This window comes from Triticum urartu, chromosome 4A (genome assembly GCF_056163025.1).
Source record: "Triticum urartu cultivar PI428250 chromosome 4A, HENAU_Tu73, whole genome shotgun sequence".
Lineage (NCBI taxonomy): Eukaryota > Viridiplantae > Streptophyta > Magnoliopsida > Poales > Poaceae > Triticum > Triticum urartu.
The window spans coordinates 168,778,687-168,784,474 of NC_141876.1; the positions used below are offsets into that span (position 1 = coordinate 168,778,687).

The 5,788-nt window shown below is 46.2% G+C and overlaps 1 long non-coding RNA gene across 4 annotated transcripts; it reads left to right on the forward strand.

Annotated features, from left to right (window-relative positions):
- The first annotated feature begins 403 nt into the window (after nucleotides 1-403).
- Nucleotides 404-3,750, forward strand: LOC125551805 (uncharacterized). Of its 4 annotated transcripts, none has more exons than XR_007303226.2 (8): nucleotides 404-1,043; nucleotides 1,159-1,230; nucleotides 1,360-1,681; nucleotides 1,777-1,868; nucleotides 1,960-2,092; nucleotides 2,533-2,654; nucleotides 3,017-3,201; nucleotides 3,480-3,750. It is a non-coding gene; the product is annotated as an uncharacterized LOC125551805 (long non-coding RNA). The 4 variants fall into 4 exon arrangements; XR_007303225.2 differs by having other exon boundaries at nucleotides 405-1,043; nucleotides 1,336-1,681; nucleotides 3,017-3,106; XR_015600638.1 differs by having other exon boundaries at nucleotides 405-1,043; nucleotides 3,017-3,106; nucleotides 3,484-3,750.
- Nucleotides 3,751-5,788: the final 2,038 nt, after the last annotated feature.

The following is a 5,788-nucleotide window of genomic DNA, read 5'->3' on the forward strand; positions in this document are numbered from 1 at the left end:
TTGTCTGCCTTGCTCGATTGGGGATTGCCTACCTGATCGGCGGCATTCTAGGGGGCTATGGGCTACAATTGGGCTGGGGTGTGACCGTATCTGTATTGGCCCGTGGATAAAACGAATCGTATTTTTTGCGTACGTGATTCCAGCTACCTGGGGCGGCCGACCATACTCGCCCTTACCGTGGCGACGCCACTGCTTAACATGGCAACCGAGTGTGTGTATCTCCACTACTATTAAACAATCAAACAAGAACTTTCTTACATGCACCCCGCAATTAGACCCACAACACTGTGCAAACCAATCAACACCGCACGATTAGTCCCACATATCTCAATCTAATCGTCATCCTTGATCTAATAAATCTATGGTGTGTACTTAGCAATTTGCAATGGCTGACCATACTCCACCGTCCCGTAAGCCTTCCCTCGAACTACCCAGTCCCATGTCCCTGCACCCGCATTTGCAACCCATCCTCCAATCACGCAAGACACGCAGAAAAAAAAGGAAAGGGATCCCCTCCGCACAGACTGCTCCATCTCCGGCGCCCTTGACGGGTGTCTCTTCCGGCCTACCCCTGCTCCACTCTCAACGGGCTAGCGCCGGCCAAAGGTTGTGTTTCGGCTAGAGCGGTTGCCCAGGCGCAGGCGAGCGATGCGGTCAACGGGGGTGGCGGCGGCAGCTCGATGTAGGGAACAGTGATGGCCAAGGCATGCACTCCGGTGGGGCTGGCGTGGATCTGGAGGAAGGCAGCCGGATCGGGTCGACGATGGGCGGCGCCGGCGAGTCGGAGGGATGACGGTGGCGGCTGAGCTCCTCCATGGCCTGCTGCGTTTCCAGGAGATAGAGAAGGACCGAAGGAAGGGAGAGGAGGAAGGGCAGGGGTGCGGCGGCCTCGACGGTGAACATCCGGTGGCGACGGTCTCCGGCGAGAGGCAGTGCACGATGCCGGCGCGAGTCTATGGGGCGGATGCGGCGGCTGCTCGGAGCTGCGGGACATTGGGCATTTTGGATACTTTGGATGGCAAGCCAAAGATTGTGCATATTCGGTATGTATGGATCGCTATCAAACCTGGCCTTACAAAATATTGGCATGATTTATCGTGCTGTTGGCTATATATCTGAAGTATTACGTACCAAACCGATGATTGTTTGTGTTTTCAGGCCACATGCATGATGATTCGGTCAACACACTGGGATCCTGGAGGTAGAACCATAAGAAGAAGACTGATCACGGTAGGCCTTCAAAACCCATTTAGGAGTTATAGGACACACTAGCTATGTTTTGCTTACCAGCTGCTGGAGTTAATTCCAAAAGTCTAGAATCTGAATGTTATACAGTTTTCATCCTCCTGGAAACGACAGCTCCTCGACGCCGGCGTCCACTTCTTGCAAGATTCATATTGGTTCGTCTTGGTTCGAGCCATATAATCCCGTGGATCGACCCAGCGGTGCTGAATCTGAAGCACTGGATAGGGAGACACCCCTTCGTGTATGCCTGGATAGCGACGCACCACCAGAGATAGAGTATTATGACCTGTCCCACGAGTTCGACGTGAAGATGCTGCATCCGGTCAGGGACGACGAGCTGCAGGTGTTCTCGGCGAGATTCAACAAGGTCTTCGGCAAATGCCAGGGCCTGGGCAATGTCTGCTTCCTACATGGCATCTTGACGCGGAATGGGAGGGTATGATATTTTCTGACAAAGACTTGCTATTGGGTTGCCTGTGAATGAATCAATGAAGATGGTATTGTGGCTCAGTTTTGTTTCGTGTATTTCAGCTTTGTGTAGCGATGAGGTTTTCCGAAGGATCCATCAGGGATAGGATGGTTCAACTTAAAGGTGGAAGGCTCCCTTTGTCAAATGTTTTAAGGTATGGTGGATGTCTCCACATTTTAGTACATATTTGATGTTCTGAATACTGAATGTTGGTCGGATTATCATAAGGATGCATTTTTCTGCAGTTGAAAATATATCCATTTTTAGATAAGAGTCACCTAAGCATGCAGTTTGCAACTTTCTACCGCCCGCCACTCCTCTGCTCGACCACCGCTGCCGGCACGTTGAGGCCCTCGCCACCAAGCGGCATGCTTTCCTGTGAGCTAGCTTCTTCAATACATGCTTCTCTGAATTTCTACAAGCTAAATTACTACATGTTTTTTGATTGTTGGCCTGCCAATTGGTATTGGGTTCTTGTATGTTATGATTTGCCCAATCTTCTCTTCCTACACCCATGGATAGGAAAAAAATAATAATTAGAAAGCATGAAAGATGCCAATCAATACTTTCTGCTGGATATACCAATTGTTGTAGCTCTTCCTACACCCAAGCGCCACATTCTAAAATCTGAAGGCTCCGGCTCGAATTCTGGTTTGTTCATACGTTGCAATATGTCTGATACTGGGTCTTTGTATTTTCAATCGCCTTGCATTTTCCTCATGATCTGGTGCATGTGCACATAATTTGTGACACATCAATTCATATTTTCGTTGAGCTTTGAATTTGCTTCTTTTATAATGGTTGGAGATGTGGTGTAGGAGATCAGCAAAATGGCAAACATGCCAGCGAGCCCCGAGCGCGGTGGCTCGTGCAATATGAAGAAGACCATCCGGACAAAGGGCGGGTACACAAATAGCCAAGGACGCAAGGAGATGTGCAGGTCTGCGTTTCCGAGTTATCTCTTTTAGCACTAGGGATTGAATGGTCTGGAGTTGGTGGTCACGCGTGCTTGCCTAAAATGTACTTTGGTAGTTGCCAGAGCCATGCTAGCTTCATATGTTGTTCTTGCAGCCTCAACTAGCTAATTTTATTTGAAGGAAATGTTGTTCTATCCTTCCAATTACTCTTATTCATATCTTTTTTTGATCATTCAGAGTCCAAATGTTATGAAAATTTCAGGAATTTTGATTTTATGTTCAGAAAAGCCTACTTTAAAGCTGTGTAAATCCATTATTTCCTTTGAGTTTTCTGTGGAGGTGAGTTGGGAACCTTATTTTTAACTTGGTGGATGCTTTGTTGTAGTGACGGAGAGTTGCCTGAATGTTGTTTTCCTCCGCGTGAAGTGCTTAGAAATCTCAAAGGCGTCAACAAGTCCCGAAGGAAATTGACAAGGTGCATTCAGAGTTTAGAGCTTGACGAGCCATGTTGTGTGAGCTTGTTGATGGTCTGCTATTTTTCACAAAATTGGGACATGTTGGATGGTCAATGTGAGGTTCTCTATGTAAAGAAATTCCTCATTTGTCCATTCTGATAGTATGATGGATTTTATTGATAAAGACCTACAGTTTCTTTAGTAAGTTTGGGTTAGGAGTTCCTTATATATGCCCCAAGAAAGTATGTAGGGAAATCATGATATGCTTTTTTTGCAGTGCCAACACTAAAAATGTAAAGTGTGTCATGCATGACTTTTATATGTGTTTTAGGATTTGGACGATAGCTCTATAAAAAAATTCCTTATTCTGCACTTCTATGCTTTGCTTGTCAGGAAGGAAGAGCGAAGGGATGGTTTGCATGACAATATCCTCAATGGGCTGGAGTTAGCGGGGATCATTGATCGGAGATATGTAAATGTTGATACTTGATTTTCTCGCCTGGCAGCTTCTCACTTCTGTGGAAGACACTTAATTTTGTCATAGTAATAGTTATTTATTATTGTTGATACATAAATGGTTATTTACTGAATGGTCCTTGTATGTGTATATGGAGAATGGTGATTAACCTTTTAAATAATAAATTGTCCAACAAGGTGATTCTAATTTCTGGTTAGATTATACTATAACAATATGATTAGCAAAATTCAAATGGTTGTATATTTGACACATACTGCAATGGGCCGAAGACCGCCTGGATATTTTGTTCAAATACTGAAATTCATTTACAGGAGATTATAATCATTTGGGCACTATGCATTGAGAAATTGTGCATTTAGATAAGAGATTATATCATTAACGCAAAGATGTGCGATATTTGTTTCAACAAGAATGTTGATCATGAAGAATGATAATCAAATTACTTGTATGAGTCGAGAATTAGGTATTATGCACTTTGTATGAAATTTCAAAAATTTCAAGAAATCTATCTATATTTTGTTAGAATTTTTCATATTTGATACGTACGTTGCACGTGCATGATTACTAGTCTAATTAACATGACAAGTTAGTGCATGTATGCGAGATTAGCAAAAATGTCGTAGCAGAAGCAGCGTAGCTAGCTGACACATGTCCATAAGTTGTGGGAAAAGCGTGGCTAGCTGACACGTACTCCTATCTCTTTCCGCCATGAGCCATAATGCATGCGTGCACTGCACCAATGGAATCAAGCGAGGTACAAGCATCCAAGGGAATCCAGCTGGGGCCCTCTTGCTACGGGATGAAAGCTTGAAACTTTTCTCTCTCCCATACCTTCTTCCACTTTGTACCTTCTCTGGGGAGATCAAAGAGACTTCCAAACCCTATTTCATGAACAAAGGACCTCTGTTGTTTGCTTAGGCCGTTCTTGTGCCTGGGATACCCACATAACACAGGTTGTTATTGGTACTTGGCTCGGAGCTTACTAGCAAATATAAACAATGCATATATAATTAAGCAGATGATTCACATACAAACCAAATGGTGAGGAGCATGCATGCATGCATGCAAGTTCTTGAGAGCATGCACCTGGCCTAGACCGGGAGGAAGAGTCGTGGAAGACGCACTTGGGCGAGATGGGTTCTTCGGCGGGGGTTTTGTGATTCACCGCCCAGCAGATGTAGGCGGACATGTTCTGGACGAGCTTCTTGGACGCCCTGATCTTCCGTAGGACCTCCAGGGCCGCCGCCTCGCCGACCCCCGCGGCTGCTTCTGCGCGCCCGAATCTGTCGTCTGGTCCAGCCGCCCCTCGAGCCGAGCGAGCTCCCACACCATCGCCACCGGGAGCTCAGTCGAACTCGTGCGAGGGGTACCGTACCGCGACATGGTTCTGAGTGGTTGATAGAAGAACGAACAAGGCAGGCAACGCTAACCTCGCCGGTTGTCGCCGTAACCCACAAAAGGAAGAGCAATATAAGCCGCAGAAACTAGAAAACAAACAAATTATGCATTGAAAACAGAATCTGTCAGAAACATAATAATCTGTAATGATCTTAACAACAACCATACTTCTGCGACTCCATAAATTCTGAAAAATTAGGACAACCTAGGAAATCTGTATATATATCTTGTGTAACAAATTCAGATCAAAATCACACTCCTACGATTTTTTAAAATTCTGGCAATGAGCGCAAAAGTTCTATTTTTCAGCAAGATCAAATCAACTATCACCGTAGATCATTCCAACGGTCTTACTTGGCACTTTATTCTCTTTAATGCCTTTTTAGCTAGGCATGATATTTTAATGATACTCTTCCACTAGTAGAAAACAGGGCTATGGTCCAGGCCGCATCGGCCCATTAGTCCTGGTTCAGTGTAGAACCGGGACCAATGTGGGCATTGGTCCCGGTTCGTGAGCCCAGGGGGCCGGCCGTGCCACGTGGGCCATTGGTCCCGGTTCGTCTGGATCTTTTGGTCCCGGTTGGTGGGACGAACCGGGACCAATGGGCCTCGCTCCTGGCCCACCACCATTGGTCCCGGTTGGTGGCTTGAACCGGGACCAAAGGCTTCCCTTTAGTCCCGGTTCATGCTACCAACCGGGACCAATGAGGTGCCTATATATACCCCCTCGCGCAAGAGCAGAGCACAGTGCTCTGTTTTTTCTGGCCGAGGGGGAGAGGGCTTTGTGGTGCTCTAGCTCACCTCCTATGCACATGAGGTGTTCGAT